Source organism: Lytechinus variegatus, chromosome 7 (genome assembly GCF_018143015.1).
Source record: "Lytechinus variegatus isolate NC3 chromosome 7, Lvar_3.0, whole genome shotgun sequence".
Taxonomy (NCBI): domain Eukaryota; kingdom Metazoa; phylum Echinodermata; class Echinoidea; order Temnopleuroida; family Toxopneustidae; genus Lytechinus; species Lytechinus variegatus.
The window spans coordinates 1,967,217-1,990,915 of record NC_054746.1 but is presented as its reverse complement, the minus strand read 5'-3'; the positions used below and the strand labels follow the sequence as shown (position 1 = coordinate 1,990,915).

General features: G+C 37.3%; 2 long non-coding RNA genes across 3 annotated transcripts; both read right to left on the bottom strand.

Moving 5' to 3' along the window:
* Positions 1-1,454: 1,454 nt before the first annotated feature.
* LOC121418191 lies at positions 1,455-9,616 on the bottom strand. Of its 2 annotated transcripts, none has more exons than XR_005970432.1 (4): positions 8,790-9,616; positions 8,044-8,199; positions 7,322-7,495; positions 1,455-1,530 (listed from the first exon to the last, which is right to left on the bottom strand). It is a non-coding gene; the product is annotated as an uncharacterized LOC121418191 (long non-coding RNA). The 2 variants fall into 2 exon arrangements; XR_005970433.1 differs by lacking the exon at positions 1,455-1,530 and adding an exon at positions 2,130-2,263.
* A 38-nt stretch (positions 9,617-9,654) lies between these two features.
* Positions 9,655-21,941, bottom strand: LOC121418190. The gene is made up of 3 exons (XR_005970431.1): positions 21,840-21,941; positions 11,708-11,922; positions 9,655-9,693 (listed from the first exon to the last, which is right to left on the bottom strand). It is a non-coding gene; the product is annotated as an uncharacterized LOC121418190 (long non-coding RNA).
* Between the last annotated feature and the right edge of the window lie 1,758 nt (positions 21,942-23,699).

Here is a 23,699-nt window from a genome sequence, read left to right as displayed (position 1 = left end):
TTTTCCTTTAGAACAAATATTCTGCAGGTAGACTACAACAAAACACTTTCCAGTGAACTTAAAGGGGAAGTTAACCCTGATAAAAAGTTTATTGTAAAATTAGCAACAACAACAAACTTATGTCGAGGCTTTGAGTAAAATCCATCAAAGAATAAAAAATTCATTAGAATTGGAACAATTTTTGTGACATCATATGCGAGTGTCTTTACTACAAAAATCAATGAAATATAATTTTCTCAGAAAATTGAAAATGGTTTTTACTCTACCTTCCGTATATCAATAGAAAAATCATTTCATACCCGTTTTCAAAGAGAAAACAAACATAAGTCATCACGAACCATTAAAAATTGACATTCATGCATTTTATTTTACATAACATATGGGGCAGTTGCTTGTTCATGATGTCACAAATTCAAATTTTTAATTCTAATAACTTTCTTAATGTTTAGTGGATTTTCCTCAAACCTTCACCAATATTTTTAAATACTTTTCTGCTATTTTTACAACAAACTTTTCTCAGGGTGAACTTCCCCTTTAACTTGGTGGATCTGATTGTAGCGCCTTGAGTATGATCTATTAGAAAGTGCGCATTAGAAATACTTATTATTATTGTTATTATTATCTGCACCAGTACTGATAATCTGGCACCAGTGCTAATAATATGCAACTTTATCTAATGCTTCATACAATATCTCTAGGAAGCACTGCATACAAATGCCCCGGCTAAGCATGGCTAAGAATTTAAGGAATCTCTTCCTACCCGGTACCCATTTACTACACCTTAGCAGAGATTAATACCAAAAATATATCTTCAAAAACATCTCACAAACTCACTCAATAACTGTGATACCTAGATTTCAAATTAGCATATTTAAATAATGCAATATAAGTTATCATGTTTGCTTACACAGGTAGAAATTTCCAATTTCAAAACCAATTTCCTCAAAGTGTTTCCTTCTGATGTGAGCCTACTTGATGTAGATGTACACCGAGTCACAAATTAAATCACATTGCCTTGTCTGTTAACCCTATCTGGGCCGGGGGGGCCTCGAAGGCCCCCCTCAACAAATCGCGCGATATTTTCACAGCGCAAATTTTTTTGACCCCGCCACTCGCTGACTTTTTACTTTCAAGTCTTGCGCAACTTTTGAGACCAATTTTGCCCCGGCCTAGATAGGGTTAACACATTCAGTAGGAAGTTTGTGCCGATGCCATTAATGAATCCCATTGCTTCGTTATTTGAAATACATAGCAACAGACTTGTGACCATCAGAAAAACAGTGCCTCTATCTGGCTTCTGCTATGAAGGCAAGACAATAAATATTAACTCTGCACAACTTACCACTGGATCTCGTGGTATGATTCTGGCCATTTCCTTGACCTGTGTCCTGAGTTTGTTGAGTTCATTCTCCAGTATGACACCAAATTCTTCCTAATCTAGCACCATTTTTATGTTTCCAGTAGGGCAACTTCTTCCAGATGAACCTTGGATTTGGGAGCTTAACTCTCATGAATGGCACTCTGTGCTTGCTGCAGAGAAAAACATAACAATATCAATAATCTAATATGGTAAAATTCCTGAATTAGAAGGATGTGTAGCACAATATTACAAGAACATTATAGGAATAAATTAGTTCAGATGATAATATGCAAAAAGTGTTTAAGATTTTAATGTTGACACTGCCATAATTGCCACCGCTGTCGGAAAAGCTGCCCCTATAGTCTTGTTACGGTATGCAGGCAATACAAGGCGATGGACAAACTATCATTTTTAAGGCCAGCTGGAAGGAAGTAGATATCTTTCCAAAGAGAAGCTTAGAAAAGATTCATCCATCTTGCCGAGGATATGATGGTTCGTCTATTCGGTTAAAAATCAATAATTTTTTTTTTTTTAATTCCAAATCTGAAATCCTAATCTTGGTTAAGATTTAAATGTTGATACCATCATACCAAAATATTGTCAAAATTTATTTAACCTTAATCACATTTGACCTTGATCATGTGACCTTAAACTCATGTCATATAATCAATAGGTCTTTTTATACTCTCTAAGCAATGAATACTTCACAACTTTACAACTTACACTGGATATGGTAGTATATTTCTAGGCATCTTGACCTGACATATGACCTGAGTTTGTGAGATCATCCTCCAGCATGACATCTAATTCTTCCTAATCTAGCTCCATTCTCTGTGCTTCTTGTTTGGTGACTTCTTCCAGATGAACCTTGGATTTCAGGGCCTTGCTCTTGTGAATAGCACTCTGCAGAGAGAAACATAAATATATTAATAATCTAGAATGGTAAAATTCCTGAATTAGGTTGTGCACCACAATATTATGAATACAAAAACATTGGAGTGAACTTGTTCAGATGGTATGCAACAAGTGTTTAAGAATTTAATGTTGACACTGGTGCCATCACCGATGGAATAGCTGCAGCTATAGTTTCGTTGTGGTATGCAGGTTATACAAAAATCATGAGTGGTGAAAGAGACGGGCAAATTACTATTCAGGGTGAGCTGGATGTAACTATCTTTCAAAAGAGAAGCTTAGAAACGATTGCTTGCATACCCAGCTTGCTGAGGATGTGATAGTTAGTGTACAATCTGAAATCACTTCCTGTTTTATTCTAAATCTGAACATAAAGTCATCCGTTTGGACGGAGAGCTCTCGGTAGTCGCACAAATCAATGTTAAATGGTTTAAAATCAACAAAAAGATCCTGTGGATGCTCCACAAACTTCCTTTCAGAAGCTATCCTAAAGTAACAGTAATCACATGGATGTTTGATGCATATTTTCCTTATTAATGATCCTGCAACGTAGGTTAGAATGGACAATGGAGTGATCAATGTCAGCAATTGCAAATGGGGCAACAAATGTTTGCCTAACCTAAAACCCAGCATTATTTTTACAGAGCTGTGAAACAAAACGTAAGAGTGACAAATCATCTACATCTAATAAAAATGTGTGCAGGGCAGGCAAGCAATTCTGACCATCTTCAGGAATCATAATTATGTCAATCATTACACATTTTATGGCTGCTTGAAAATGAGAGGGTGACGGATTATCCCTATCCCACCTTTGACTCGAAACTGTGAGAAATAACTCTCTAAACAGTCTTGATTCAATCTGTTCAAAAACAGATATTGAAATCCAGCCTCTTCTTTCAAAATCTGCCAAAGATAAATGACAGATGCAAGGGTTGCGATCCAGCCATCCCAAAACCACACTTTTCTTCCATTTCCAGCTTCAAAACCAGGCAATTACTTCCTCCCACAACTTTAAGTGGCATGAACCTTCTTTAAGTGGTCTTCTACAATCTCTACTTGCCCTCGATGATCTAGAATTCAAGAGTCAAATAACTCTTCTCACAAAATTCTGCTGTGTACACAGCTTCTGGGGAGCGTTTCATCAATATTTTCATCCGACAAGTTGTCAGATCTGACATCTTTCCATGATTTTGATTGGCTGAGAGGCACTGTTCCTATGGTAACTGTCAGATAAAATGGGACCAGGGACTCAGTTTTATAATTATGAGGGGAGCAATAAATAGCTCTCCTGGATCTTTTAAGGAGAGCAGTAGAGGAGCACTGCAAAAAGCTCTTCTTCAACATACAAGGGGAGCTTTTTGTCCAATTAACAAAACAGATGGAGGAAATGTATGTACTATAAAGTTACAATCAACAACCAAAGGAAGTATTTGTAATTGTTTTACAATGTTTTGTAATTAGATTGTGTGTTATCAAAACCTGTTTGAGTTAGGTTTTGACTTTGGCTTAAAGTTAAGTCACTAACAATTTTTTTTTTCAGGGGCTCCATTAAAAATTTTTTTTGGGCAAATTTTGGGGGCTACTTTTTGCATTTCGGGGGCTCTTTTTAAATGCTACTTTTGTGTATTTTGAGGAATACCTGTTCACTTATTAATGAATTATTACTTTTTGTTTAATATTGTATGATTTTTAAAGTTATTTTTCATGCTTAGAATCTTGGATGTGGGTGTGTGTGGGTGGATGTGTGTGGGTGAGTGCGTGTGTGTGTGACTGTGAGTTGGACTTGGATATACCTGTTCACTTATTAATGAATTATTACTTTTTGTTCAATATTGTATGATTTTTAAAGTTATTTTTCATGCTTAGAATCTTGGATGTGTGTGTGGGTGAGTGCGTGTGTGTGTGTGACTGTGAGTTGGACTTGGATATAAATGAATTCAATATCTAATTTCTACTCCATCTATTCCAGTACAATACCCTGTACTCAGCCATGTACATGTAATAAAGGCCCACATCCCCTAACTTTTCCTGAAGTTCTTTGAAAACGCAGATCTCCATGAAAATTTCATTTCTCTATTGGGGAGTCTAAATTCGGTGAGAATGTATTCATTAAGAACTTAAATATACATGACAATGAAGAAATCATCAAACTTTATTGGCAGTTTTGAATAATATTCATGAAATGTAAACTCTGTCTGAAACAGAAAATCACCATCATTGAGGCCTTTACTGAGTGAATTGTCCCCAGAGCTCTGGCAGAGACAGAGCTCTAACTGGCTAGCTAGTAAAAGCGCCAATGCGTGAGCCTGCCGCAATAGATGGAGCTTTGTTTGATGATTTATTGTCTGATATAATACCTCATCCCCTAGAAAAAGAAAATAAATGATTTTTTAGTTATAATTAATAAATAAGGTAACATATTTTGGAAGTTAATAAGCCGTTTTGAAAAGCAAAGCCGAATGACAACTCACCAATGCTAGGTTACAAGTCTCAGGGATTTATTTCCTGTGTAATTCGAATTATTTAATCACAGAATCGTGATATCTGTAGGGGAAACATGTGCATTTGAAATTGCACATGGTGGTAGTCATAATGGACCCCTATACATGCAACTGTTTCCCGACCGTTGCATTGATTTTTTTTCCGTACTTGGTACCATGTGTATGGAAATACGTGGTACAGAAAAAATAACGCAACGTCGGAATTTGAAACTGCGCTACTTGCTATTTTTAAGGATTATTCATGACTTTGAGTGTTGGATTTTGGATGATTTTTAAATGGTAAGCGGAGCTCGAGCATATTGAGTTGTTATTCACTCGGCAATAAGCATGATTTTGGGTGATTTCGAGGGCGACTTTAGGCATTTCCGCGCAGGTCAACGATCGCGAGGCGCGCTATTAATCGCGCTACCAAAAATGGATTAAGGCGCGCATGTAGCGCGCGATCGCTCTCGCGCGCCTTAAAATCTAATCCCTGTGGGACATGTCGGATGAAACGTCCGACAAGTCCTTTCATGAAACGCTCCCCTGGTGGCAACCGTGGCATACTACCAAATGAGCAAAGAGTTAGAATGCCTGTAGCAACAGTCCTGCTAAGTATCTGCACTGCAAAACAGGCTCTCAGTTTACTGAATGATGAAATCTCAAAGTGATGCTATGTCAACTTTGGAGCATATCTAATATTAAGGGTTTGGTCTTGATATGTGACCTCTTTGCCTTCTTCTCACCTTTAAACACAATGTCATATTTCACCAGGTTGTTACGCATGATTTTCGTTAGGTGTGGCACATCATACTAACAAAATATTTCACGACTGTCAAGGTTGAAAGACGTGTTCTCTTTTGTCACACCTAAATCTTTTAACAGGGACCTATATATTGGGTCCTTGATCGCAAACAAGACAAACAGGATGTAACCCAACAGTTATGATATTTGATAAGCAATCCTCTCCATTGGCTGAAAAGAAGTATCCCAAAGGCTGTTTCTATTGGGATTCCCACACCACATATCATGACAACCAGAGCATGATTAGCAACCTGAGGGGTCCCCCGAATTTTCCAAAGTTTTCCAGTCCAGAAACATCATTTTTCTCATTAAAGTGCAGATGTTCTTTACACTCATCTCATCTATAGCAACAGAACAGTACTGGTCTCTTTCTGACAATGTTTGAGCCTTTTTGTTTTAATGCTTCCAAATTGGCAGCAGAGAAACCAGGCTGGACCTGTCTGTCACCAAGCATTCTTTTGATACATATCACAGATGAAAGTGCAATTACCTTTCGCATTCATTTATACTTTTTGGCACTTGCATGGTACAAAGACACAGCAAAAGACTTGTCTTTCAAAGCCACCTCATTCCTTCCTTTTTTTATTTTTCCAACTCTTAGTTTTGATCGGATAATTGTAAGAGTAGGTTCTTCTAGGTACTCTGATGCTGTCAAAATCACATTTTATAGTACTGCAGATGCCAACTTTTGGAAATCAGAATTAGGGAGGATTTGCAACCGACACCAAATTATGTGCGCATAGCGCACATCTTGAGCGCGGAGCGCTCGACCCTTGCCGCCGGGGTCCCTGGAAGCTCTGGGTTTCTAGATGCTCTCTGGTGCAATCTGACCATTATTTTGAAGCATTTCACTTGTTTTTTAAAAAACATTGTTCCCACCTTTTTAGCATAAAAATTAAAGAAAAATATTAATTTTTACATGTAAAAAAAATGATGGGACAATAGAAGAAAAGTACCTGTTCAAAAATAATAATAAGGAGGAATTATAATAATCCAGTAGAGAAAAGCTCAGCGCAGATAACGTCTTCCTCCTCACTAGTCCCTTGCTTGGTGAAATAAGTCAACATGACTCATGAGCTACATGTAGAAGATCTCGTCTTCACAATGTCCGTATTTTCTGAAATGTCCAAGCTGCAAACTGTGCAAAATGCATGGTAAATTCCTCTTTCCGAATACACGGGTTCTGGAGACTGTATTCAGTCTTATACTTCTGAGACCATTTCTTGGTCTTCTTTTGTTGATTTTCCGCCATTTCGTGTCGATATCACCCATCAATATGCCGAAATCTTGCACCGATATTCCACCGCACGACTCGACAAATCCAGCGGCCGCGAGTGGACACGCCTCACGAAGCTAGCCGGGCCTACCGGCCTGGTGCACAGTGGATTCCCGTTGGGCATATCACATGCACCAGCTTTTCGCTGCTCCTTATTTGTCTGCCTTTCACACAGAATTTAGTAGCAGCGAACGTAATGGAGTTACTACATGCTAAAGTTAGCAGACGATACATGTACTTTCAATCCAATTTGATCAATGCAAAAAAAATCGTAATTTCGGGAGGATAAGGATGGTAATCGTAAGGGCAGGAGTTGGGATGAATTTTCGGGAGCCTCCCGATGAAATCAGGAGGGTTGGCATCTCTGGTACTGATTTCTTGGGTTTTTTTTTTAAACAGACAGAGACCTGTGACCATTGGAAAAGTGGCACTTATGTCTCACTTAAGCTATGCAGGCAAGACAATAATCATAAACATTGCACTACTTACTGTACTTCAGGATATGGTAGCATATTTCAAGGCATCTTGACCTGGATTTGTTGAGTTCATCCTTCAGCAGATAATGAATTCTTCCCAATCTAGCTCCAGGTTGCATGCTTCCTATAGGGCAACTTCTTCCAGATGAACCTTGGATTTGGGGGCTTAACTCTCATGAATGGTACTCTGCTTAGAGAGAAATGAAAATTCAAGATAAAATCTTGTTCTCAGTTTAAACTTTAAAACTGAAATTTTCTCAAAATGATGCTTGAAATATGTCTCAGATCTGGTGTTTGGTGTTAAGCATGAATTATCTCTCCTATATGCATGCGAGACAAAAATTGTATCAATTAATTTTGTGAGAAGATACTAATTCAGAACATGTAAACATTTTGCATTCAAGAAGTTTTTTTTCCACTAAAATGGTGATCATTAGTTTTAATGAATCACTCGGTAGATAAGGGAACCATCCATAATGAAATCTTAACCTACATGTAGGTTAAGATTTAATACCAAAAAATAGTCAAAGTTCATTGACCCTCATATGACCTTGATCATGTGACTTGAAGCTCGAGCAAAATGACCAGTAAGTCTATACTTTCAAAGCTATGATGGCATTTCAAAAACTTAACCTTCATTAAAATGTCAATGCCAGTATTGCCTCCATCAGAAAAGTTAAGCCTATGCCTCGCTTCTGCTATGCAGGCGAAACAATAATCATAAATACGACTTACACAACTGGTTGAGGTGGCATATTTCTAGGAATCTTCCAGACATTTGACCCAAGTTTGTTGAGGTCATCCTTCAGCAAAGAATTCTTCCCAATCTAGCTCCATGTTGCGTGTTTCCTGTTGGGCAAACTCTTCCAGATGAACCTTGGATTTCAGGGCCTTGATGTTGTAAAAAAAATACATAAAAAAAGTTACATGTTGATAAACCAGAATGGTCAATTCCCTGAATTAAACAGGTGTGTAGCACAATATTATGAATAAAAAAAAACCCATTGGAAAGAAATAGTTCAGATATTATGGAACAAGTGTTTTAACATCAACAAGGATTTTTATGTTGACACTGCCCCCACTGTGCCTATAGTCTTGTTATAGTATGCATGGTGAAGGAGATGGGCAAGCTACCATTTAGGTGAGCTGGATGTAGCTATCTAACAAAAGAGAAGCTTCAAAAAGATTGCTTGTACATCCTGCTTGCTGAGGATGCTACAATTCATCCATTCATCTGAAAATCAATGATTGTTTCTTTTTTTATTCCAAATCTGAAACTATAATATATATGAACACCCAAGTACAATGAAATCTTAACCTTGGTTAAGATTTTGATGTGGATACAAAAACAATGTCAAGATTCATTGACCCTAAATGACAATTGACCTTGATCATGTCACCCGAAACTTATGCCAAATGAGCAATACATCTTTATACATGCACTTTCAAACCTATGAACAATTCACATCTTAAAAACTTACCACTAGGTCTGATGGCATTTTTTCTGGGCTGCACAGGGCATCTTCTTGCCATTCGACCTGAATTCATCCGCATTCCTCCAGCACAACACCAAATTCTTCTCCGTCTGAGTCTTCCGTCTGCTCTATCCGTCTGTTCTGTCCGTCTGATCTATCCGTCTGTATGGTTAAATTTCTTCTTTTCTTTTTTTTTTTTCGACTCGAGTTTATGTTGCTGTAGATTGAAGAAGTCTGCTCACAGATTCAATCTTAAAATATGAAGTGTCCAGTTCATTTTTGCAAATTTTGTAGCTGGTTGGCAAAGTCGTAAGCTTTTTTTGCTCTGCAATTTGTTAATCCTGCACTCTTGAAGTATTTTATTAAAGCCGGTTCTCCACCATGTTGTGTTGGGGGATGGGATCGGTGATTATTGAAGGGAAGCGTAATGAAGAAACTTTGCAGAAAGTTATACAGTTCAAATCACTAGGTATTTAATCATCAGTTGCAGTTGACAGTTCACAATTTGAAGTACATGAAGATTCAGATATAACAGGAGACGATGAATATAATAGTTTCGAAGTATAAGATTAAGATTAGGAGTGAAGTTAATATAATATTCGATGGACGTCTGAGTCTTGAAGTCAGTCAGTCAGGATCAGTGAGGGTCTAGTATTCTATCGTTGGTATTCTCCTGTCTCTAATAATCAAGAAGTCTTATTTATATCATTTGTTTTTGGGGGGTAACTATTAAAGGTGGGAGTGATCTAAACTTGATCTGATTGGTCTACAGGCAACTGTCTATCAAACTTTCTCTGGTATAAGGGGTGTGGTGATGCTCTGTGCAAGTGACTGGGGCTGGAAGTGTGAGTCATACTTCTTCCATGAAGTTAGCTGACGTCACTGAGGGTTGGTCTTTTTATGGTCAAGGCTTAAAGGAGAAATATATTGATTATGAATGTGGTCTTATTATATATCAATGGAAAGGTAATGATGTGGGGATCATCAGTGGGTCATTCAAAAATACCGAAAATAATACAAAAAGGTGAAAATCGCCGATTAAAAAACGCTAAAATGCCCCTCCGAAATATGCCTCGCATCGGTCTCTGAATTGACTGGAATTTGATGACGTCACTGTCTGTACGAGAGGCGTGATTGGCTCTCCCACGTGAAGCTCCACTTGCATGCAAAACCTGTTGCGTGGGTACGTTTTCTCCACACTGTCACTGAATACTTCTATCACGAAATGAAAGAAAACCAGAATTTTATCTAGATTTGGATTTTCAAATTGATGATTTTAAAGATGAAGAGAATGATGATGAAGTGAACAACACAGTGAGGTAGTTGGAGGTAAATAATGGGGGAACAATGCCGATGATTATGATGAAAATTCAACTTGCCTGACGATCACAAGTAAAGTCATGTACATGCCGATTCGCTACCAACTCATGCAGCTGCTGCTACAAGTGGTAGCTATACGTACACCGCGCGGGCCAAATTAAATCCATGAAAATGAATAACCACATCAGAGAGAGTCTATCATAACAAGGAAAATAATGATGTAACTGTACTTACAAACAAGTGAATAATCCGAATTAACCTGAAAGCAAATCAACTCAACGAATAGCAGCAGACGATATGCACCGACCATAAACTTCATGTGGCTGGGATAGATTGTCACTCGTTCTGTTAGATGTAATTTGTAACTCATTAATTTGACAAAATTACGAAACTCGGGGAATTATTTATATATATAAAAATATAGTAACATCTCTTATTATTTTTTGTATTACGATAAAACCTCTTTTGAAGGAAAACGTTGAGATAAACTAAAATTACTTTTAAATCCCCCCCAACATGCGTAGCTTGTATGTCATTGCAAACAAACCATCGCAAACATGCACGTATTCCTTCCTTGCTGATTGAGAGCTGTGCAACACGTACATAGATCTATTCTCTCAGTCTCAGCCAAGGCGAGCAAACAATACGGCATGTGTTGTTGTGATGGTTTGTTTACGATCACATAATGCTACGCATGATGGGATGATCTTTTACATCTAATTTTAATTTACCCCAACGTTTTCCTTCCAAACAGGTTTTATCATAATTCAAAAAATGATAAGAGATGTTACTATATTTTTATATAGAATAATAATTCCCCGAGTTTCGTAATTTTGTCAAATTAATGAGATAAAAGTTACATCTAACAGAACGAGTGACAATCTATCCAGTCACATGAAGTTTATCGTCAGTGTATATGCCATATCGTCTGGTACTATTCGTTGAGTTGATTTGCCTTCAGGTTCGGATTATTCACATGTTTGTAAGTACAGTTACATCATTTTCCTTCTTATGATAGACTGTCTGGATGTGGTTATTCATGTTCAGCATGAATTCAATTTGGCCCGCGCGGTGTAGCTAGCACTTCCAGCAGCATGAATTGGTAGCGAATCGGTATGTACATGACTTGTGATTGTGTTGCAAGTTGAATTTTCATCATCATCATCATCGGCGTAATTCCCCCAATTTACCTCCAGCTACGTCACTGTGTTGTTTCACTTCATCATCTCTTCATCTCAAAATCATCAATTTGAAAATCCAAATCTAGATAAAATTCTGGGTTTTCTTTCGATCATTTCGGGATCGAAGTATTCAGTGACAATGTGGAGAAAATGTACCCTTGCAACAGGTTTTGCATGCAAGTGGAGCTTCACGTGGGAGAGCCAATCACGCCTCTCGTACAGACAGTGACGTCATAAAAAATCCCCAATTTCGCGGACGTAATTCTGCGTGTTTGAAGCATTCAGAGAGAGAACTTTAAACTATCAATTAACTGAGTTTCATCCGTCTCTATGATAAATGATGTACACCATCGTGTTCTCCTTATTTTCTCCTTTATTGTGATATATGATTCTCCAGTTTTACGATTTTCAATATATTTCTACTTTAACAGTTAAATGGTATTGGGGGTTTTGGGAATTCTTAGATAACATTGGGGGAGTTTGTAAACAAGTGAGGGTGAATGACTGAAAGGATAACAGGAAGTTATATTCATACTACATAACACTAGCTCCATTCTCTGTGCTTCCTGTTTGGTGACTTCTGCCAGATGAAGCTTCAATTTCAGGGCCTGGCTCTCTTGGATGGTACTCTGTGCTTTCTGCAGAGAGAAATACAAATTCAAGATATGAATTCAGTTCTCAGTAATGCATTTGAAAAGTGGAAGAAAGTGTCTCCAAGTGATTGTGAAATATGCCTTAGATGTGGTGTTTGTTGTGAAGCATGAATTATCAAAGTTATAACAAACAGTTCCAGGATCACATCCATTACACACAGAAGAGCATGTATGGGACCATATTCAAAATGTCAGCCCAAGCGGTTTTGGTTGTGATAGGTTGCACTTATAATGAGGGAGAGTTTGAAAAGCAATCCTTTGCAATGGATTATTTTCATGATATTCTTCAAAAATAATCACAAAATACCTTGCAATAATTACAAAAACTTCCCCCAAAATTTCATTATCTTTAAGGTACAATAGGAGGGAGAAGACAAGGTCAAAACGTCAATAAAAGGCATCAGAGACAAAAGTGGTTCAATCGCTCAATATTCTTATTCCTTATTCATTTAAGATCAGTCATAGAGTAAATTTTCCTCTACACAATATGTCTACATTTTTCAACTAAGTTTAGAACATTAGATTTGTGGTAACAAAAATAAATGTTGATAATAGGACTTGATAATTGAGAATGGTTAATGGTACATACATGTATAACCCAGTCCTTTTAGGGGTAATATTAACAATGTTTCTACATCTAAGACATATTTGTATATTCAAAGCATTGATTATATTATGCTGGATATTTGTTATTGCTTGGTTATTTTGATGTATTAATTTTCTGTTGGAACTGTGTTCTCTCCAGAGTGCATGGTGTTTCTCTTTTTTTGGAAGCAGTATAAATGTATTTGATTTCTATTGTTATTATGTAGAAATAATATTGTATACTTCAGTTCAACATTATGAGATTCAATTTTCTCTCTTAATTTATATATAGATGGTCAGTAATTCATGCTTATGCTACACGTTAAAAAGGAAAGTCCTCTCCAGAACAAAGGTACTTCATCTGTTAGCAATGTGTAAACAATGATTTTAACAGAAAGATATCTTCTTTTATGTCAGAAAATAATGACCTGCTGTTACACACATGGATATGACCCCAAAATATCATTTTATGAGAATTCCATTCCAGGTTTATTCATTTTTACACCATCAATAATCCAATATAACTGTGCAATAAATGGGGATCAGACAATGTTTAGATATTCAATACAAAATTTAATGTGATTTTATTCGTAAATTCTGTGTAATTGTAAATGACAAAATCTGCAGCCCATGACAAGTATTTACTACCCTGATAAGCAGCAAACTAAATGTATATTGCTTCACTTTCATGTTGTTCTGGAGAGGACATACTCATGGTTGCATTTTATATTTGGTCACTTGTATATCTACAGCTAACTTCTGATCTGATTAATTTATTCAGTTGTTGGATGGCTAATTAGCATTAAAGTTCTTATTACATAGGTTCTACAAATATATGTACATAGCACCCAGTCAATCAAGAAGAAAACTAAGTTTTCTTCCTCTTTCATTCCAAAAACCTCAAGCACAGTGTACAGTGAGTTGTTCAACAACCATTGACCAATCTGAGACAAACACAAGACCAAGAGTCTACAATGTACACATACACACACCTACTCACTGAGTGTATGATCTCACATATCCATTTCATGTCATTATTGGATCATTGTATATACCGGTACATGTATGTATGCCGCATTGCAACAGTGATATTTACATCAATGTGTGTGGCCATGGCATGTGGATGGTTGGGAAGGTGAAAGGCATATACAATAAAGTACATGAACCTTAAGTTTAATATGAACTGAAATATTTTGAAATAGTGTGCTGATATAAACCTAACACCATGGCAGAGAAAAGATTTTTTAAAGTAAAATTCAACTGGACTTGTAGACTGAGATCACAAGAAAATACAAATGAAAAAGCAGAAAGAAATGACTGTGAAGAAGCTGATGGAAATAGCAGAAATGCAAGGTACGTCAGAAAAATGAAGGCAACGCAACCTACTCGATTTAAGCAACACCTGGAAAAAGATGCTGCCCGAAAGAGAAAGGCATATATAAGTATACAGGATAAGACTGAGAAACACAAGAAGGAACAAAGGCAGAAATGGTCAAGCTATAAGCAAGTACAACGCGACAAGGGTGAAAAGAGGAGTCAAAGAAACAATGTAAAAAAGCGTTTCAAAGATTTGTCACCAGAAGAGAAGAAGGAATATTTTAAGCTGAAGATGAAGGCATCAAGAGCAAAGATGACAAAACAAAAGAAAACCTCAATGCAGCAAAAAGACAGGAGGAAAAAAGCAGCAACATGTGCTGAGGATAAGGTCAAGAATGTGGCAAAACAACCCAACGAAGAAGCTTGCAATACAGCAACAAAGAACTAGAACTAAGGTGAAAGAATCACAGGTAAATATTGTAAAACAAGAGAAAACCCTTGTAAAAAAGGTAAAAAAACAAAGACAGAAGGGGTCACAGACAATACCACATGTACAACAATGTGTCAGGAAGTGATCAAGAGTACTTCACAACAACTTGACAAGCCAGCAATACAACAATTACAGCAAAAAGCCAAACCAAGTTAGAAGCAAAGCAAAACAGTAATCTGGAGAAGGTAGCAGCAAGGCAACCTTCTAATTTATATAGAAAATGTCAGCAATGACAGAGAGTCCAAGGCTCCAAGCTCATATGTCAAGCTGGTGGGATCGCTTACCTTTGGTTCACCTGTAACACCAAGAAAGAAGCAAACAATTGAAAATGCAAGGTATCAACATCACCCCGAAAGCAGAAATTATAGCAACATATATGTACAATATGTGAAGAAGTGTACATGTATAAAAAGATTGAGTTGCTCCAGTAAAGATTAACGACAGGAAAGCCTCATACGCTGTTCTGCAAGCAACGTACCAAGGATCATGAGCCATTAAATATGAATGCTTGCTCAAACCAAAGAGAATAAAACATTTGTATCGGCCCACAGCCTTACAATGGCGTGTAGTATGCCTATAGCACCAACAGTGGTGCTTAGGCAAAGTTGAATCAATCACATCCTTCGAGGGATGGAGACAAAATCTCTTTTACACCTTGAATTTAAACCAAAATTTTGCTCTTTCTCTGAGTCTGTAACATATCTAATCCCACAAAAGGTTTCGTGGATGATAATACCTACAGATGTACCTTCTGAGGTGAGCAAGACTGCCCAACAGACAGTCAACTTACTCTATCTCATGCTTGGAAAAATAACCAATTTCTGTCCTGTCATTGTCAGAAATCCTCATGTTCGTAATTCAACTCAACTGAATGACATCTGGCCATTATCAGGCTCCACAGTGCTTTCCAAGCAAAGGGTGCTTATTTTCTGGATTTTTGTGAGATAAAAATAAATGCACATGTAATGTACAAAGGCACCTTGTTTGTAGCTATATGGATCATACATGCCTACATGCTCATCGATGGAGACCAAGAAGAAGGCAAGATCTACATGTAGGATATCAGAATGAGGATGTCCTCACCACTCACATCTTCTGGTGATCACCCGAAGTATCTCCACCTTGTCCTCTAAGAATCACGACACAACATTTTGAATGCTCTTACATTGTTGCTTACCAACAATTCAAAGTGAAACATCCTGAAATAAAAATCTGGTATATGAAATTCACCTATCGTAAGACCCACGTCGGAGAGAGCCATATGTGTTGTGTGTGAGAACGTATAAATAAAGTTGTGTGTCATTTAAGAGGCCGGCTGCTTCCAAATCAGTACCTAAGCTTGGTTCAGATCGAGGAGATGGCTAACAAAATCCCTTTGAACAATGTTTGAACACCGTTCAAAGCCACCAGCAGAAAGTACATGTCATTGATGTTTTGTCATGTGTTCACATTTCAGTTTGTAGATATAAAAGATGGAATATTGATACAAATGAATATTTGAAAAAAATAACTCCTCAGATTTCCCCATGAAACTGGCAGATTTGAATGGTGGACATTACGGTTGACCGTAAACGCCCAAGGTTGTATTCATAGCATTTACAGAGCTGCCAAGTTTTATTTTACAATTTCAGTATTCTTCCCCCTAAAAATCAGTATTTTGGCAACAAAATCCATGTTTTTTGACGTGGCAAAAAAAAAAACCTATTTCATTAGCGCAGGCGGTGAGGCCACATTCCTGTCTTGTCTTCAACAGAGATAGAGACAAGAAATAAAACAGACTTTTGGAATAATGAATTATTTCCCAAATGATATAAATTAGGGGGGTAACAATAATACATGATCAAGGATTACAACTAAGACTCACAAAAACAATCAAAATAAATGACTAACACGCACGTAACACAATTCGCAAAATTGAATGTTTATATTTCCGTTTTTTACCGTGTAAGAGTGTACTCCCATATTTTAATTTTGATTTTTGTACAAAATACAGAAAATCCGCACTACTTGGTAGGCCTGCGTTTAAATGTTTTTCAAAACAAACGTCATGACTCAGGCCTAACTGAAACTCATGCAAAGTATTCAACTGATAGGTTTTTATTCTTTCAAAGCTGTGGTGTAATTTTCAAAACAAAAACCTTAGTCCTGATTACAATGTTGATGTCACAGCCTTCGTTGGAAAATTTAGGCTCATATCTCACTTCTGGGGCCCGTTTCATGAAGAGTTACAACTGTTGTAACCATTATGGCAATGTATGGGAGGCCTAACCTTGATTTGGATTGGCTGCTGAGCCCTGCTGCCATTGTAAATGCCATAATGGCAAAGTTACAACAGTTGTAAGTCCTTTATGAATTGGGCCACGCAGGTGAGACAATAATCAAAAGTCTGTATAACTTACCAAAGCCTTCAGTGCTTATGACACCAAAGTCTTCCTACTCTAGCACCCTGTTGCATGCTTTCTGTTAGGTGACTTCTTCCAGATGAACCTTGGATTCCAGGGCTTTGCAGACTTTGCAAACTGGAACCTCAAAAAAACAAAAAGTTCTCTCCTTCTACCCCAGTCTCGATCGGCCATTTTTGTTATGAATCGTAACAAAATGGCCAATCAAGACTGGGGTAGAAGGAGAGAACTTTTTGTTTTTTTTGAGGTTCCAGTTTGTGCCCAGATGTCAGGAAACTGCCACTCGTTAGACCTTCATCCATATAATCGTGGTAAGTGCTTGATTTCTGTTTTAACTATTTATTTGGAGAATTATTTTGACTATACTTCACGCTAGTCAGGTGAGTATGGTCAATTTTTGTTATGAATAGTAACAAAATGGCCGATCGAGACTGGGGTAGGAGAGAACTTTTCATTTTTTTGAGGTTCCAGTTTGTGCCCAGATGTCAGGAAACTGCCACTCGTTAGACCTTCATCCATATAATCGGGTACGTGCTTGATTTCTGTTTTAACTATTTATTTGGAGAATTATTTTGACCATACTTCACGCTAGTCAGGTGAGTATGGTCAATTTTTGTTATGAATCGTAACAAAATGGCCGATCGAGACTGGGGTAGGAGAGAACTTTTCATTTTTTTGAGGTTCCAGTTTGTGCCCAGATGTCAGGAAACTGCCACTCGTTAGACCTTCATCCATATAATCGGGTACGTGCTTGATTTCTGTTTTAACTATTTATTTGGAGAATTATTTTGACCATACTTCACGCTAGTCAGGTGAGTATGGTCAATTTTTGTTATGAATCGTAACAAAATGGCCGATCGAGACTGGGGTAGGAGAGAACTTTTCGTTTTTTTGAGGTTCCGGTTTGTGCCCAGATGTCAGGAAACTGCCACTCGTTAGACCTTCATCCATATAATCGTGGTAAGTGCTTGATTTCTGTTTTAACTATTTATTCGGAGAATAATTTTGACCATACTTCACGCTAGTCAGGTGAGTATGGTCAATTTTTGTTATGAATCGTAACAAAATGGCCGATCGAGACTGGGGTAGAAGGAGAGAACTTTCGTTTTTTTGAGGTTCCAGTTTGTGCCCAGATGTCAGGAAACTGCCACTCGTTAGACCTTCATCCATATAATCGTGGTAAGTGCTTGATTTCTGTTTTAACTATTTATTCGGAGAATTATTTTGACCATACTTCACGCTAGTCAGGTGAGTATGGTCAATTACACGTAAGGTCCAGGGGCCGATTGCACGAAAGGGTCTTTCCAAGGACCGTCTTTCGTGTCGCCCATCTTTTATGACACGCTATAGGCGGGTGGTTTCTGAAATTTATGATAAAGAATAAGATTTATTAGTTTGCTTTTAAATCAAATTTTATACAATTTCATGATATATCACATCATTTTATAAACAAATATGTTGTTTAATTCAATGGACGAATGAAATATGTTTGCAGATGATTTATTTAAAATCATGTGTTTCACATGGCGCATCCTAAAAGATGGGCGACACGAAAGGTGGTCCTAGCAAAGACCCTTTCGTGCAATCGGCCCCTGGGCTCCCTGGCCTGGGTTAAGCTATGTTAGGGCCTTACTGCGGCAGCCGAACACGTACTGTGTTTTAGGAACAGTTTGTTTAGGTAAGATTGACATTAATCAGTAGAGGCGCTGGTCAGAAAATTGGGATCGTCCCAGTTTACAGGGACTGTCTCAGTTTATAAGGATTTCTTCACACAAGAAATCTAGGAATGTTCATTCACCTGTCAAGTGCCGACACCAATCAAGTGTGCTAGTCAATGTAAACATATCAGGTTTCATAACAAGATTATTGGACGACGGTAAGTCATGAAAAATAGACGGTGAACTGGGGGAATTGAGGTCACTGAATCTATTTTTAGCACTCTCAATTTCCGTAATTGCTGTCTTTGTCCCGTAGGGGGAAGTGAAAAAAAAACGTCCCCATAAACAAGGACAGTCTCAATTTATCAAGACATGATTTGTCTTGGTTTATGAGGATATCCTTGTTTTCTGGGACAATCCCAATTTTTGGACCAGCGCCTCTACTGTTAATCGTTAGATTTTTAATTCATTATTATCACCGTTTTTTTAATGCAAAACATCGCGAAGTTTTTAGACCAAAAGCTTCAGTCTCTGTATTTTGGTTGTTCCGCTGAACTGCGTTGGCTCACTCACCAATACATAGACTGAAAAGCTTGGAGGCCCGTACGTACAGACAACGTATTTTAGCAGTAACGTTAGATCGAACAGCGGGAACCCGATTTTCCGATCGTTTTTTTTGTACATAAAATGTCATATTATGAAAAAGAAATCACATCCATATTTACGAAAAAATGTTTAAAATTCAGAAATATCGTACCTTAGACCTCAGTTACCGCTAATTCTTTTGAAATGATGATCGAAACATCGTCATCTTCGATCCTTTCGTTGGTCAAGGTAAGTTGCCATCTTGGATGACGTCATCATCATTACAGACGTATTTACCAGTCGCTACCTATCGCGATTTGTGCCGCTGCTTTGCGCTGCGCTTGGACATATTGATGTGCGTGCGTTCGGAACTTGTCGCTCGCATTGATTGGCCAAGATATCGAAAATTTAATCCGAAAGCCTTGATAAAAGCACAACTCGTTGACGGCTGCCATATTTCCTCTCCGGCAGAAAGTCAAAAAATAAGGAATAACCCGGGGAATAAGTCATCGGTAACGTATATTTTCAAAATATTATAAAATGTATATGATATCAATAGAAAGAATAGAGTCTAACGAAAATAGTGGACCTTCGTCCAAGATAATGTCATTTAGAATCTAAAAGAAGTAACAAATCTGGACAAAACCCGTCCGCCGAATTGTCGGACCAGATTACACATGAAGGCTCGTACTGACACATTGACGTCGGTAAATGGGGATTGTAGTAAAATGTCAGAAATTGTTGAATAAATCCCCAGAAACGACGGTTATTCCTGTCTACGAAGTTTTGTGCTCCGGTGATAATGAATTGAAGGGTAGCCTTCAGGACCCCGACACTGTCTGAAGATAGTCTGCTGGGCAAACCCTTCACTCGAAATAAGGGTCTGAATGTGCAGCCTACTCATGCCTTGTGTACTGAAGGCTCTCTCGCTCAGGAACAGCAAGTTTTCTATGTGCTAGTCTTTGCGTGGAGGCACACTTGTTGATCAAAGTTCCAATGAGGGTCTGTGCCTGCAGACTAGTCTGAAGATGTGTCGGGGTCCCGGGGCAAAGCCTAGCCCTAGGCCACTCTAGGCACCGTGCCTATTAATTCCTGTGTAGAAAAAGTGAGTGCACGCGAATTAGAAGTTGGACTTAATCATTGTTTGGACCTCATTGCCTACTAGGAGTGCGAGTGGCTAGGCCTAGCTTGTAGTCCGTACATTATTATACTACGAGTATAGTCACGTATTGTATTACCGGACACTATCATATTTCCGGACGCGCATAGTACTGCGTACGAAATCAATTTCGTACCGTAAGACTTCCGCAGTTCAATTTCACAGATCAATTAAAAGAACAAGTTTGCAAAAACAAGGCGAAAAAATCCAACTTTTACCTTATTTTTCTCTAAAATGACAGAAAATGCTTAAAATATCATATAACATAGTTTTGCATTAACAATTGATCCCAATTGATCTATTTTCTGATGGCAATACGGACCTAATTTCGGGCCTGATTCGCCGAATTTTAATCTCGTCCGCTCCATCGATCAGATCGTCGACGGCGGCTAGTTCTCAAGGTATATATCCCGGCCGTCCGTGCGCGAGGTAGAGAGCCGTCAACGATCGTCTGCGCATCGATAGAACTTGACTGAGGGGTCACGATATGAACGAGCATAAATACTGGAAAGTGCCATATCGAACACGCAATCAAAAAAATTTTTAAAAAAATGAAATTAGTTAGCAAACACCAATTTATTACAAAGATCTGCTCAAAATCGATATAAGAAAGCAAACCAAAACTTAGAATTTACTCATGAGATGATATATCATGAAAAAATCACACCAACTTTTTCTTACACCATTATAATTAAGAATATTTTTACCCGTCCGTGGCGCGTCCGGAATTATGATGTAGTGACGTATTGTATTACCGGACACTATCATATTTCCGGACGCACATATAACTGCGTAGGAAATCAATTTCGTACCGTAAGACTTCCGCAGTTCAATATCACAGATCAATTCAAAGAACGAGATTGCAAAAACAAGGCGAAAATATAACTTTTACCTTATTTTTCTCTAAAAATGACAGAAAATGCTTGAAATAACATATAACACAGTTTTGGCATTAACAATTGATCCCAATTGATCTATTTTCTGATTGAAATACGGACCTGATTCGCCGAATTTCAATCTCGTACGCTCCATCGATTAAATCATCGACGGCTAGTTCTCAATGTTCCCGGTACCCTGATGGAGAGCCGTCAATGATCGACAGCGCATCGATGGAACTTAACTTGATGACTGAGTCTTACGATATGAACGAGTGCAATATCGAACGCGCAATTAAAAAAAAGGAAATTAGTTAGCCAACGCAAATTTATAACAAAGATCTGATCAGAATCGTTATAAGAAAGCAAACAAAAACTTAGAATTTACTCATGAGATGATTAATCTCGAAAAAATCACACCAATTCTTTCTTATTTTCTTAAATCATTATAATCAAGAATATTTTTACCAATAAATACCCGTCCGGCGGGCGTCCGGAATTACAATATAATTTGTCACGCACGAAAATCATTGTTTTTCGCGGAGGGGTATGCGGCAAGTGCGGTGCAAAGAAAATGGTTGGAAAATATAAAATAATTTCATCATATTCATAATTTTCAGAATATTTGGAATAGCAAGTGATAATTTTTCTTGATTGTATTTCCTCTAATTGTCTTTAAAGCACTGAAATAAAGGTGTCCGGCAATAGGATACACTGCCATATGACTCAGTCTCAGTATGGGAATTCTCGTGATTCTACATTATAAATAGTTCAATAACACGCAATAAAAGATGACATTATTATTTTTATCAATAAATTAGGTACACTTACTCTCAATTACCCTTGTAATACAGAAAGAAAACTGCTGTCCAATTCCAGGCCTCGCGCCTTTGAAAATTAAATATGGCGCGCATGCAGTATTACAGCATGCACATATACATAAAGGTATATATATCTCTGCATTCAGTGCAGTGCAATGTCGCCGAAACGTCCAATTGTAAAATGAAAAAAAAAATCTATTAAAACAAAAATCAGAATTTGAGCATGCATGTAGGAAGTGTAGTTGATTACTTAGTACACATCGAAAGAAATAATAGAGGTTTTGGTTAGATACAGAAGTTTAATGAAACTCAATGAAGACTAAGACGAAATGGTATACAAAAGGTACAATTCATAATAATAATAATATTAATAATATAATAACAATAATAATTATAATAATAATGATAATAATGGCGCTTTAAAAAAAAAGGCCCTGCTTTTTATTAAAATATTACCCTGGCTGAGCTTAGGCAACTGACTGATTAAGGCGCACACTGCTTTTTGAGAAATTACTTCTACTTCCCATAGCCAGGTACCAACATCACCAGGGTCGAGTGCAGCATACAGTGGATGAATTACTTGCTGAAGGCCCTGGCTGGGATTTGAACCCACGACCCTCTGTTTCAAAGTCCGGATACTAATCCACTTGGTCACAGCTCCACAAATGCTTGTAAGTAATCCCGTTTAAATGTCAAGCCTACTCCAGAAAATTGTTGAATTGAATAGGCCTTAATAGAGAAAACTCCAGCATAGGCGCTGAAAATTTCATCAAAAACGGATGTCAAATGAGAAAGTTATGAAATTTTAAATTTTCGCTTATTTTTCATAAAACAGTGATATGCAAAACTCAGGGACATGCATAATTATGAGAGAGTAAATGACGTCCTTCACTCACTGTTTCTTTCAGTTGTTTTTTTTTATTGTTTGAATTATGCAATATATCATTTTTTACAGATTTGGCAATAAGGATCAACTTGACATGCTAATTTCACATGCATGCTCAGTATAAACGTTGTTTCACTTGACATATAGGAGAAAATTAGAATATCTCCTATATATATCATAAAATACAAAAGAAATAGAGGGGATGACGTCATGAGTATCCTCATTTGCATACCGACCAGGATATGCACAATAGCTGTTTTGTGACTTTTTTAAGCAATTCATTATAGCTTGGCTTATTTTACATCTGATTTTAATGATTTTTTTCAGTGTTATGTTTTTGGATTTTTCTCTTTTTATTCAAAAAAAACTTTTGGTCGGGGTGGATTAGACAGACTTTAAAAAAAGGCTTGGAACAAAACAAAATAAATTACGGTTATAGTTGATTCCAGCAAAAAAAGTGGGGATATTCAGCTCTAAAAGTATAGGTTGATCTTATACTAGTGTTTAAACAGGCCCTTATAGTACAGTAAGCGTATCGATTTCCTTGCTCTGCAGAATTTTGTTTGTCATTTAAAAGTTTAAAGTGTTCATAAGAATGAAGCAATATCAACCGAAGAAGTATCTTTACTATAATTAAATTATTATTGAAGGACAAGTCCACCCCGACAGAAAGTAGATTTGAATAAAAAGAAAAAACAAACATAACACTGAAAATTTCATCACAATCGGATGTAAAGTAAGAAAGTATTATGACATTTCAAAGTTTCACTTCATTTAATTCACAAAACGGCACAATATCCTGGTCGGTATGCAAATGAGGAGACTGATGACATCATCCACTAACTATTTCTTTTGTATTTTGTCAAATGAAATAATCTAATCTTCTCCTCATTGTCAAGTGAAACAACGATTAATTCCTCCCTGAACGCGTGGAATTATATATAGCATTGCTTAATACGACGGTTAATACGGCATGGTTCAGTC